The sequence below is a fragment of the Budorcas taxicolor genome, chromosome 12 (genome assembly GCF_023091745.1).
Source record: "Budorcas taxicolor isolate Tak-1 chromosome 12, Takin1.1, whole genome shotgun sequence".
Classification (NCBI taxonomy): Eukaryota; Metazoa; Chordata; class Mammalia; order Artiodactyla; family Bovidae; genus Budorcas; species Budorcas taxicolor.
The window spans coordinates 43162852-43174927 of NC_068921.1; the positions used below are offsets into that span (position 1 = coordinate 43162852).

Below are 12076 nucleotides of genomic sequence, written 5' to 3' on the forward strand. Positions count from 1 at the left end.
TATAATCTACTGTTGCTTCTTTTCTTATTCCTATCTCTTCCCATCTGTCCCCTTGATTTTTTTTTTTCTTTTTTTCTTGGAATGAGAGACACAGGAGTATGGCAGGTTGTACTTTTATTAGTACTGCCTCAAGGTTTGTTCATTCATTATGAGCCTCATTATTTAAAGGTGATTTTTTTTTTCTCCTGGGACATGATTTTGAGGCTATTCAGACATTTCAGGGGGACTGATGCAAGTGCCATTTTTCTTCACTGTTGCATATTCTACAGTATTCCAGGGAGTCAGTTGGTACTTCATCCTCAGTTTCAGTTCATTTACTTTCAGTTTCTTGCTACTGGTTTCTTTATACCTATCTCTGTGGCCCTGTAGACCCTGTTGATTCTCTTTCTCATCAGGACCACATCTCAACTTTTCGAAGTACACACTTAAACCTTTGCCCCATAAAGCATGAGAAGTTTGCCAAATCCCATAGTAATGATACTTTCCATCTCTGGCACAAAAATTGTGAGAGAAAATTTTGTTCTCAGTACTTCTCAAACTGAAGTTAAATTCTAGACCACCCTTGAACCCACCAGTGTTTGTCACCTATTAAGGTTATTTTTTTAATTTTTTTTAATCTTTGGGTAGTTTATTACACAGTAAAATATAATACAATAGAAATGTGCAATTTTAATGCTATTACTTTTTTATCATTTAAAAAATTATATTTTTTTTTTACTGGAGTATAGCTGATTTTGGGTTTCCCTGGTAGCTCAGATGGCAAAGAATCTGCCTGCAATGCCGGAGATCTGGGTTTGATACCTTTGTCCGGAATATCCCTGGAGAAGTGAGTGGATACCCATTCCAATACTCTTGCCTGGAGAATCCCATGCACAGAAGAGCCTGGTGGCAACAGTCCATGGGTTCTTAAAAAGTTGGACACTAAGAATTGATGCTTTTAAACTCTGGTGTTGGAGAAGACTTGAGAGTCCCTTGGACTGCAAGGAGATCCAGCCAGCCCATCCCAAAGGAAATCAGTCCTGAATATACAATGGAATGACTGATCCTGAAACTGAAACTCCAATACTTTGGCCACCTGCTCTGAAGAACTGACTCATTTGAAAAGACCGTGATGCTTGGAAAGATTGAAGGTGGGAGGAGAAGGGGACGACAGAGGATGAGATGGTTAGATGGCATCACCAGCTCAATGGGCATGAGTTTGAATGAACTCTGGGAGTTGGTGATGGACACGGAGGCCTGGCTGCTGCAGTCCATGGGATCACAAAGAGTTGGACACGACTGAGCGACTGAACTGAACTGAACTGAACTGAGAGCTGCTTTACAATGTTGTGTTAATTTCCACTGTACTGCAAAGTGAATCAGCTATATGAACACATATATCCCCTCTTTTTTTGGATTTCATTTCCATTTAGTTCACTACAGAGCACTGAGTAGAGTTCCCTGAGCTATACAGTAGGTCCTTGTTAATTATCTATTTTATATGTAGTATCAATATTATGTAGGCTTCCCTGGTGATTCAGCTTATATATTCACCAATCCTAGGTTTTCAATTCATCCCACCCCCTCTCCTTTCTCTACTTGAAGTCCATGTTTGTTCGCTATTTGGAGAAACATGGACTCACAGATGGAGTCCATCTGTGTCTTTATTTCTGTTTAGAAAATAAGATTAAGCATACCATTTTTCCCGGAGAACACCATAGCACCCCACTCCAGTACCCTTGCCTAGAAAATCCAATGGGTGGAGGAGCCTGGAAGGCTGCAGTCCATGGGGTCACTGAAGGTCAGACATGACTGAGGGACTTCACCTTCACTTTTCACTTTCATGCATTGGAGAAGGAAATAGCAACCAACTCCAGTGTTCTTGCTTGGAGAATCCCAGGGAGGGGGGAGCCTGGTGGGCTGCTGTCTATGGGGTCGCACAGGGTCAGACACGACTGAAGTGACTTAGCAGCAGCAGCATACCATTTTTCCAACCAGTCATTCCTAAAGGAAATCAGTCCTGAATATTCGTCGGAAGGATTGATGCTGAAACTCCAATACTTTGGCCACTTAATGTGAAGAACTGACTCACTGGAAAAGACCCTGATGCTGGGAAAGATTGAAGGCGGAAGGAGAAAGGGGCGACAAAGGATGAGACGGTTGGATGGCATCACTGACTCGATGAACATGAATTTGAGTAAGCTCCTGGAGTTGGTGATGGACAGGGAAGCTTGGTGGGCTGCAGTCCATGGGATCACAAAGAGGTGGACACCACTGAGAAACTGAACTGAACTGAATACCATTTTTCAGGACTTCACAGGTGGCACTAGTGGAAAGGAACCCGCTCGCCAATCAGGGACGTGAGACATGTGTTCAGTCCATAGGGGAGGGAGATTCTCTAGATGAGGGCATGGCAACCCACTCCATATTATTGCCTGGAGAATCTTGTGAAGAGAGGAGCCTGGCAGGCGGCAGTCCAAAGGGTTACAAGGAGTCAGACAGAACTGAAGTGACTTCAGTTCAGTTAAATTCAGTCACTCAGTCATGTCCAACTCTTTGTGACCCCATGAATTGCAGCACGCCAGGCTTCCATGTCCATCACCAACTCCCGGAGTTCACTCAGACTCACATTCATCCAGCCACTGATGCCATCCACCACCTCATCCTCTCTTGTCCCCTTCTCCTCCTGCCACTAATCCCTCCCAGCATCAGAGCCTTTTCCAATGAGACAACTCTTCGCATGAGGTGGCCAAAATACTGGAGCTTCAGCTTTAGCATCATTCCTTCCAAAGAATATGCAGGACTGATGTCCTTTAGAATGGATTAGTTGTATCTTGTTGAAGTCCAAGGGACTCTCAAGAGTCATCTCCAATACCACAGTTCAAAAACATCAATTCTTCGCTGCTCAGCTTTCTTCACAGTCCAGGTCTCACATCCACACATGACTACTGGAAAAACCATAGCCTTGACTAGATGGATTTTTGTTGGCAAAGTAATGTCTGCTTTTCAACATGCTATCCAGGTTGGTCATAACTTTCCTTTCAAGGAGCAAATGTCTTTTAATTTCATGGCTGCAATCACCATCTGCAGTGATTTTGGAGCCCAGAAATATAAAGTCTGATGCTGTTTCTACTGTTTCTCCATTCATTTCCTATGAAGTGATGAGACCAGATGCCATGATCTTAGTTTTCTGAATGTTGAGCTTTGAGCCAATTTTTTCAATTTCCTCTTTTACTTTCATCAAGAGGCTCTTTAGTTCCTCTTGGCTTTCTGCCATAAGAGTGGTGTCATCTGCATATCTGAGGCTATTGATATTTCTCCCGGCAATTTAGATTCCAGCTAGTGTTTCTTCCAGTCCAGCGTTTCTCATGATGTACTCGGCATAGAAGTTAAATAAGTCGGGTGACAATATACAGCCCTAATTTACTCCTTTTCCTATTTGTAACCAGTCTATTGTTTCATGTCCAGTTCTAACTGCTGCTACCTGACCTGCATATAGGTTTCTCAAGAGGCAGATCAGGTGGTCTGTTATTCCCATCTCTTTTCGAATTTTCCACAGTTTCTTGTGATCCACACAGTCAAAGGCTTTGGCATAGTCAATAAAGCAAATATTATGTTTTTATGGAACTCTCTTGCTTTTTCTATGATCCAGCGGATGTTGTCAATTTGATCTCTGGTTCCTCTGCCTCTTCTAAAACCAGCTTGATAATCTCTAAGTTCATGGTTCACGTACTGCTTAAGCCTGGCTTGGAGAATTTTGAGCACTACTTTACTGGCGTGTGAGATGAGTGCAATTGTGCGGTAGTTTGAGCATTCTTTGACATTGCCTTTCTTTGGGATTGGAATGAAAATTAACTTTATCCAGTCCTGTGGCCACCGCTGATTCTTCCAAATTTGCTGACATATTGAGTGCAGCACTTCCCCAGCATCATGTTTCAGGATTTGAAATAGCTCAACTGGAATTCCATCACCTCCACTAGCTTTGTTCGTAGTGATGCTTTCTAAGGCCCACTTGACTTCACATTCCAGGATGTCTGTCTCTAGGTGACTGACCACACCATCATGATTATCTTGGTCATGAAGGTCTTTTTTTCATACAGTTCTTCTGTGTATTCTTGCCACCTCTTCTTAATATCTTCTGCTTCTGTTAGGTCCATACCATTTCTGTCCTTTATTGAGCCCATTTTTGCATGAAATGTTCCCTTGGTTTCTCTGATTTTCTTGAAGATATCTCTAGTCTTTCACATTCTGTTGTTTGCCTCTATTTCTTTGCATTGATCGCTGAGGAAGGCTTTCTTATCTCTCCTTGCTATTCTTTGAAACTCTGCATTCAGATGCTTATATCTTTCCTTTTCTCCTTTGCTTTTCACTTCTCTTCATGGCACAGCTATTTATAAGGCCTCCCCAGACAGACATTTTGCTTTTTTGCATTTCTTTTCCATGAGGATGATCTTGATCCCTGTCTCCTGTACAACATGATGAACCTCAGTCCATAGTTCATCAGATACTTTATCTATCAGATGTAGTCCCTTAAATCTATTTCTCACTTCTACTGTATAATCATAAGGTATTTGATTTACATCATACCTGAATGGTCTAGTGCTTTTCTCTACTTTCTTTAAGTCTGAATTGGGCAAAAAGGAGTTAATGATCTGAGCCATAGTCAGCTCCTGGTCTTGTTTTTATTGACTGTATAGAGCTTCTCTATCTTTGACTGCAGAAAATATGATCAATCTGATTTCGGTGTTGACCATCTGGTGATGTCTATGTGTAGAGTCTTCTCTTGTGTTGTTGGAAGAGAGTGTTTGTTATGACCAGTGCTTTCTCTTGGGAGAACTCTATTAGCCTTTGCCCTGCTTCATTTTATACTCCAAGGCCAAATTTGCTGTTACTCCAGGTGTTTCTTGACTTCCTACTTTTGCATTCCAGTCCTCTATAATGAAAAGGAAATCTTTTTGGGGGGTGTTAGTTCTAAAAGGTCTTGAAGGTCTTCACTGAACTTCAACTTCAGCTTCATCAGCATTACTGGTTGGGACATAGGCTTGGATCACCGTGATATTGAATGATTTGCTTTGGAAAAGAACAGAGATGATTCTGTCATTTCTGTGATTGCATCCAAATACTGCATTTCAGATTATTTTGTTGACCATGATGGCTACTCCATTTCTTCTAAGGGATTCCTGCCCACAGTAGCACATATAATGGTTAATCTGAGTTAAATCCACCCATTCCAGTCCATTTTAGTTTGCAGATTCCTAGAATGTCGACGTTCACGCTTTCCATCTCCTTTTTGACCACTTCCAATATGTCTTGATTCATGGACCTGACATTCCAGTTTCCTATGTAATATTGCTCTTTATAACATTGGATCTTGCTTCTATCACCAGTCACATACACAACTGGGTATTGTTTTTGCTTTGACTGCATCCCTTCATTCTTTCTGAAGTTATTTCTCCACTGATCTCCAGTAGCATTTTGGGCACCTACTGACCTTGGGAGTTCCTCTTTCAGTATCCTATCATTTTGCTTTTTCATACTGTTCATGGGGTTCTCAAGGAAAGAATACTGAAGTGTTTTGCCATTCCCTTCTCCAGTAGACCACATAGCTTAGTTCCATTGAGTTAGGGAAGGTTGTGGTCCGTGTGATTAGATTGACTAGTTTTCTGTGATATTGATTTCAGTGTGTCTGCCCTCTGATGCCCTCTCACAACACCTGCCATCTTATTTGGGTTTCTCTTACCTTTGGACGTGGAGTATCTCTTCACGGCTGCTCCATCAAAGCACAGCCGCTGCTCCTTACTTTGGATGAGGGGTATTTCCTCGAAGTGACTTAGCACAACGTAAGTATACTACTTTTCTAGATTACACATAAATGCATTCATATATGGTGCTTATCTGTTTGTTTTCTCTTTCTGACTTAAAGACTGTCATACAGAGTGAAGTATGTTATCTATTAAGCTGTGTTTAGTCACTCAGTGGTGTCTGACTCTTTGCAGCTTCCATGGACTGCAGCCTTCCAGGATCCTCTGTCCATGGGGATTCTCCAGGCAAGAATACTACAGTGGGTTGCCATGCCCTCCTCCAGGGGATCTTCTCAATCCAGGGATGAAACCCAGGTCTCCCATATTCCAGGTGGATTCCTTAGTAACTGAGCCACCAAGAAAGCCCAAGAATACTGTAGCAGGTAGTCTATCCCTTCTCCAGGGAATCTTCCCAAGCCAGGAATCGAACCAGGGTCTCCTGCACTTCAGGCAGGTACTTTACCAGCTGAGCTACTAGGAATACTCTAAGCTGTCCAGAGTTCCTGTCAAGGCCCTGTTATTAATTAAATTTGAGATAAGAGTACCAGCCTTAAGTTTACCATTGTGGTATCTGGAAGGAGCACAGTGTAGATTTTTCCTAACACACAATCCTCAAAATTATCTCACTCTCTCAAAACGTTCAAAATATATGAGACTGTCCAAGATCAAAGAAACAGTTCACAAATTATTTGAAAATCAGTACATGATTATTTGGTAAATCATTTTCAAATATTGGGTATGTTTATTTTAGTGTCCAGTATAAACTTCTGGTGTAAAATCCTGTCTTAAAGGGGATCATTAAGAGAAAAGCTAGTTACAAGAAGGTTGATCTACAGTCTTATAATGAAAATAAATAGACATTCTAAAAGAAGAAAATAGAATGGGGGAAAATAAATAGTTCCTATTTAAAGATTATTCACCTGATCCATAGGCAAAATTGAGTTTTCAGATTGAAAGGGTATATTACATCAAGGTTAACACACACAAAAGATCATATTCATGTTTCCCTTGGTAAAATTCCTATAATAAAAGTATAAATATAAAAGTATTATAGGTTTCTAGATATGTAGAAAACATTTCTTAAGAATCAAAAATAGGTAAGCAAACCAGTTATATCTCACAAAACTACCACATTATATAATCTGTCATACTCCCCCTCCCCCCCTTAGAGATATTCCTTTAGAGAATTCTTTCTACCTTCTCCTATTAGGGTTTATTTGACTTTCAGCTGACTGCACATGTATAACTTGGAGTTTTCCTTCACTGTGATTCTGAATACTTTGCCTTACTTTTGTTTTGAACCATCAATTCACGACGTCTCTTTCTTAATTATCAGCTTCTTTTTTTGGATCAAGCCCCACAACCTCCCTCAGAAGAAGACTGTGTAAAAATAATATAGCTTTTAAAAACCTTAATTATATTCTAATGAAATATTTTAAAATTAATTTCACATTACCACAAGTGGGGCTAAAGAGAAAATATTAAGAATATATCAGCCTGTGTTTCCTTGAGGATTTGCCTATAATAATATTTCTTGTGAGGATATCATAATGATAGAAGTGAATAATTTTCTACCTCTCTTGCTGTCTCTTACAATTTTAGCTAAATGTATCACTTGAAATGGATAAATTTTCAAATGGATGACATCTCAAATGGATTATGATTTATTTGTGTGTGTGTATATATATATATATATATATACACATACATGTTTTCAGTTTGTTTTTACTCTTGAAAAACTACTGTTGAAGACTTTATTTTACCTAACCTCTTTCTAGTAAGACTGTATTAGATTACATTATGCTGTAGACAGAATATCAGTGCCACTTCCAGGATTCTTATGTTGAAATCCTAAGCCCCAAGGTGATGATCTAGGAGGTTGAGCTCTTGGTAAGTGATTTGAGGGCAGAATCGACATGAAATGGATTAGAGACCTTTTGAAAGAAACATGGACAAGTTTCCTTTTCCCATTAACCCTGACAGGGTACAGTAAAAAGATGGATGTCTATAAGTGAGAAATCAAGATCTTACCAGATGCCAAATCTGTTGATGTCTTAATCTTGAATTTCCCAGTCTCTAGAACTGTAATAAATAAATTTCTGCTGTGTGTAAGCCACCCAATCTGTGGTTTGCTGTTATAGCAGCCTGAACAGATAAAAACTTGTTAGGTTTTTTTTCTTTTTTTTCTTTTTATTATTTTTATTATTTTTTCTTTTTTTTCTTTTTCTTTTTTTCTTTTTTCTTTTTTTTATTTTTTTATTTTTTTAATTTTAAAATCTTTAATTCTTACATGTGTTCCCAAACATGAACCCCCCTCCCACCTCCCTCCCCATAACATCTCTGTGGGTCATCCCCATGCACCAGCCCCAAGCATGCTGTATCCTGCGTCAGACATAGACTAGCGATTCAATTCTTACATGTTAGTTTTGAAAGAAAAATAGTGATTTATCTTACCTGAAGTACACGAGAATAGTTCTTTCATTACTAGTTGAAATTGGATTCAAAGATGTTATATGTTTGGCCATTTAGATATTAGTAGGTGTGACACTAAGGGGGCTTTTAATGTGTTTGCATGCTTGGGTGTGTTGTGTTACTCATCTATAACCTTTAGGAAAGTTGTAACTGAGTAGGCTTGTCCTTCAACCTTGGCATTAGGAGGAATTCAGGAGGAACACTTTGAAGCAGAAACTCCTAAACTCAACTACAAAGCCATGAGAAAAATAAATATCTATTGTTAGAAGGTAGAATAATTTATTTTTTTACTTATCTTTACTTATGCAATAAAAACTGATAGAAAAATTGACAATAGAATTAGGGGGACTAAGCATGTGTAAAAATAACTTAGAATATATAGTTCTTGTATTTTGGACCAAATTCTTGAAGTCAGAAAATGAATCACTATATTGCTTAGTTTGATACTAGAGATAGGAAATATAGATATTTATTTTCTTTAGTGCTAAATTATTTGGTGAAATTTTCTTATGATCTTTTAAAATGTAAAAATAAAATAAAATAAATAACACTCCTGATGTTTTTTCAATGCAGGATTTGGAGACTGAGTCAAATGTTGAAATAAGAAGGCGATTGCTACAGCTGTATCTCACAATTTATTATAAGATAGAGATAAGGTCATGTTTCCCCAGTCATTCAGTGGTCAAGAATCTGACTGCAATGCAGGAGACACAAGGGATACAGATCAGGAAGATTCCCTGGAGGAGGACATGCCAACCCACTCCAATATTCTTGCCTAGAGAATCCCTTGGACAGAGGCCTGGTGAGCTACAGTCCATAGAGGTGAAAAGAGTCAGACACGACTAACCAAATGGAACAGCAGCAAAAGCAGAGATAAAGTCATAAAAAAAAATTTTGCCAGTTTGCAAACAAAATATGGAGCAAATACGACAAAACCATAACTTACAGATTTTGAAAACAAATCTTATTTTCACCAAGTAAAATATAAGTGCTATTGAATATATTAAAGACAAACTCTAATTAGATGTGTTGCTCAAATACTTTTAGTTTCCATTTCTGAAAAGAATTGGTGTCAAATATAGTTTTTAAGCTGTATAAAAGGATTCAAGGGAAAGTGTGGTCTTACTGCAGCCTAATATGCTCACAGAAACTGCAATTTAGTCTAGATGTAGAAGTAATTGACAGTGAGGCTCTTGGCACATGGAATTAATGGAATTTAAGACTTAAACCACCATAATATTTATGAAATTTATATAGTCAAAAGTTCTGTCAGCCAGATTGCATAAAAGTGAAAAATTTCAAATTATAATTTGGTGGATGGGTGTGTGTTCAGTGGTGTCTGATTCTTTTCGACGCCATGGACTGTAGTTCACCAGGCTTCTCCGTCTATGGGATTTTTTAGGCAAGACTACTGGAGGGTGTTTCCATTTCCTATTCCAGAGGATACTTCTGACTCAGGGATTGAACTCACATCTCTGGCATCTCCTACATTAACAGGTGGATTCTTTATCACTGCGCCACCTGTAAAGCCACAAGAAGTCTTCCTGTTACATGCATACTAAGTCACTTCAGTCACTCCTTGCAACCCCATGGACTATAGCTCACCAGGCTCCTCTTTCATGGGGTTTTCTGGGCAAGAATACTGGAGTGGATTGCCATGCCCTCCTCTAGGGGGATATTCCCAACCCAGGGATCAAACCCTCATCTCTCATATCTCTTACATCTGGTGCACTGACAGGCGATTCTTTACCATGAGCACCAGCTGGAAAGCCCCTACATGTCAGTTAGTCCATCAGCCCCAAATTTCCAAGCATGGGAATCAGGAGGTGATAGCCTCTAAAACTCCCAAAAGGCATATTCTTTAGTGCTTAAAATTATTTTATTCTTTTTTATTGGAGGATAATTGCTTTACAATATTGTGGTGGTTCCTACCATGCATCAACACACACACACACACACACACACACACACACACACACACACACACATATGTATGTATATTCTGGGAAATTGATTAAAAATAAAAATAAAATAACTTTAACAGAGAATACAGCCAAGCACTCTAGTACAACTTATAGGGGAGGAATGGGGGTGGAAGGAGGTGCATCCTCTACCTCTTGAGCCTCCTTCCACCCCATTCTACTCCTCTAGGTCATCACAGAGTGTCAGGCTGTGCACCCTGTTAAAGCTATTTTATTTTTAACCATTTTTCCAGAATTGTTTAGGTCTATGTTTCAGAAAGAGTTTTCCAGAGGGCAGAGGCAACAACTGTGGTAACAAAACCTATGCCTAGTGAGGAAATATTTCTTTGGAATATTTTGGAGTAGGAATACTTTGCAACATGTGCCTAAGAACAAGACTTCTATGTACCTTGTAAGGCTACCTGCTCTCCAATATTAAAAGAAGGTAATACTTGTTTTTTTTTGTTTATCTGTTTGTTTGTTTTGGTTTAGAGGATTACAGAAACAGCAGAACAGCATCAATATTTCATATTTCAAGAACCTAAACTTCAAACTTGATAACCTGATTTTGACAAACATATTATATTATTATATTTTGTATGCCAGAGAAACTTGAAGAAGACAGATCATGAGAATTTGAATAGTATTTTAATATTTATTTTTTCTACTTCCTTTGGTGGAATATACTCTCTAAACTTCGTCTTTGGGCTCAGTCATGTAATCCATTTTGAATAATGGACACATTAATAAATGTTGAACAAACAAGGACTTAAAATTGCATGACATGTTCTCTTGTATTCCCATCATTGTGAAAATAGGTTTTCCTGAATATGTGCTTCCCTGTCAATTAAAACCCTAGAATGAACACATAGGTAGCAGAACATTTTAGTGGATCTGTGGACTTGAACCATGAACAATAACTACTACAGCCTGAGGCAAAGTGAGACATTTTCAAAATCAGTGATTGAAAGTAAAAATTATTGTTATTTAAATAAATGTTATATCTAAGAAAATTAAGTATACAGTTTCTGCTGCTGCTAAGTCGCTTCAGTGGTGTCCGACTCTGTGTGACCCCGATAGACAGCAGCCCACCAGGCTCCTCTGTCTCTGGGATTTTCCAGGCAAGAATACTGGAGTGGGCTGCCATTTCCATCTCCAATGTATGAAAGTCAAAAGCAAAAGTGAAGTCTCTCAGTCGTGCCCAACTCTTAACGACCCCATGGACTGCAGCCTACCAGGCTCCTCTGTCCATGGGATTTTCCAGGCAAGAGTACTGGAGTGGCTTGCCATTGCTTTCTCCGAAGTATATAGTTAAATATCTTAAAAATTAATTATGTGGTAAAATGGCAAAATGAGCTTTTTATTTTTCATGAATGTACCTCCATCAAATTGTGTAAAATTTCTCCCATTAATATGCTCAAAAGTTTAGGTTTTTAGGTAAAGACCTCAAAAATATTCCAACCATTTAAAAATTCAAAACAATCACCATCTTAATGAAGTCAGTATAAAAGGAATAGATACATTTTCAATGAGAGTGTATTCCAGACATGTATCATACAAGCATAGACAATTGACTCGACAAACTAGAAGTTTGAGAGGGTGTATTTTTAATATTATAGCAGTTTCTATATGTAATTCTAAATCCACTGTCTCTGGATCATGCCCATTCTTCCCTTAAAAGTTGTTTTTCATAATAATATCACAATCTTTATTTAACTTATGGACTGAAATGTGTGTGCTATCAAAACTACATCAAATGTAATTTTTGTTAAAAAAATTGAAATATTTATTCATATATATGAATGTATGTCATGATTTTGCATATGTACTGAAGTATCTTGGGAATCTCTCTTTTTATTCTCC

General features: G+C 38.5%; 1 non-coding gene across 1 annotated transcript; it reads right to left on the bottom strand.

Moving 5' to 3' along the window:
* Positions 1 to 6189: 6189 nt before the first annotated feature.
* Positions 6190 to 6261, bottom strand: TRNAF-GAA (transfer RNA phenylalanine (anticodon GAA)). Its single transcript has one exon. It is a non-coding gene; the product is annotated as a tRNA-Phe (tRNA).
* Positions 6262 to 12076: the final 5815 nt, after the last annotated feature.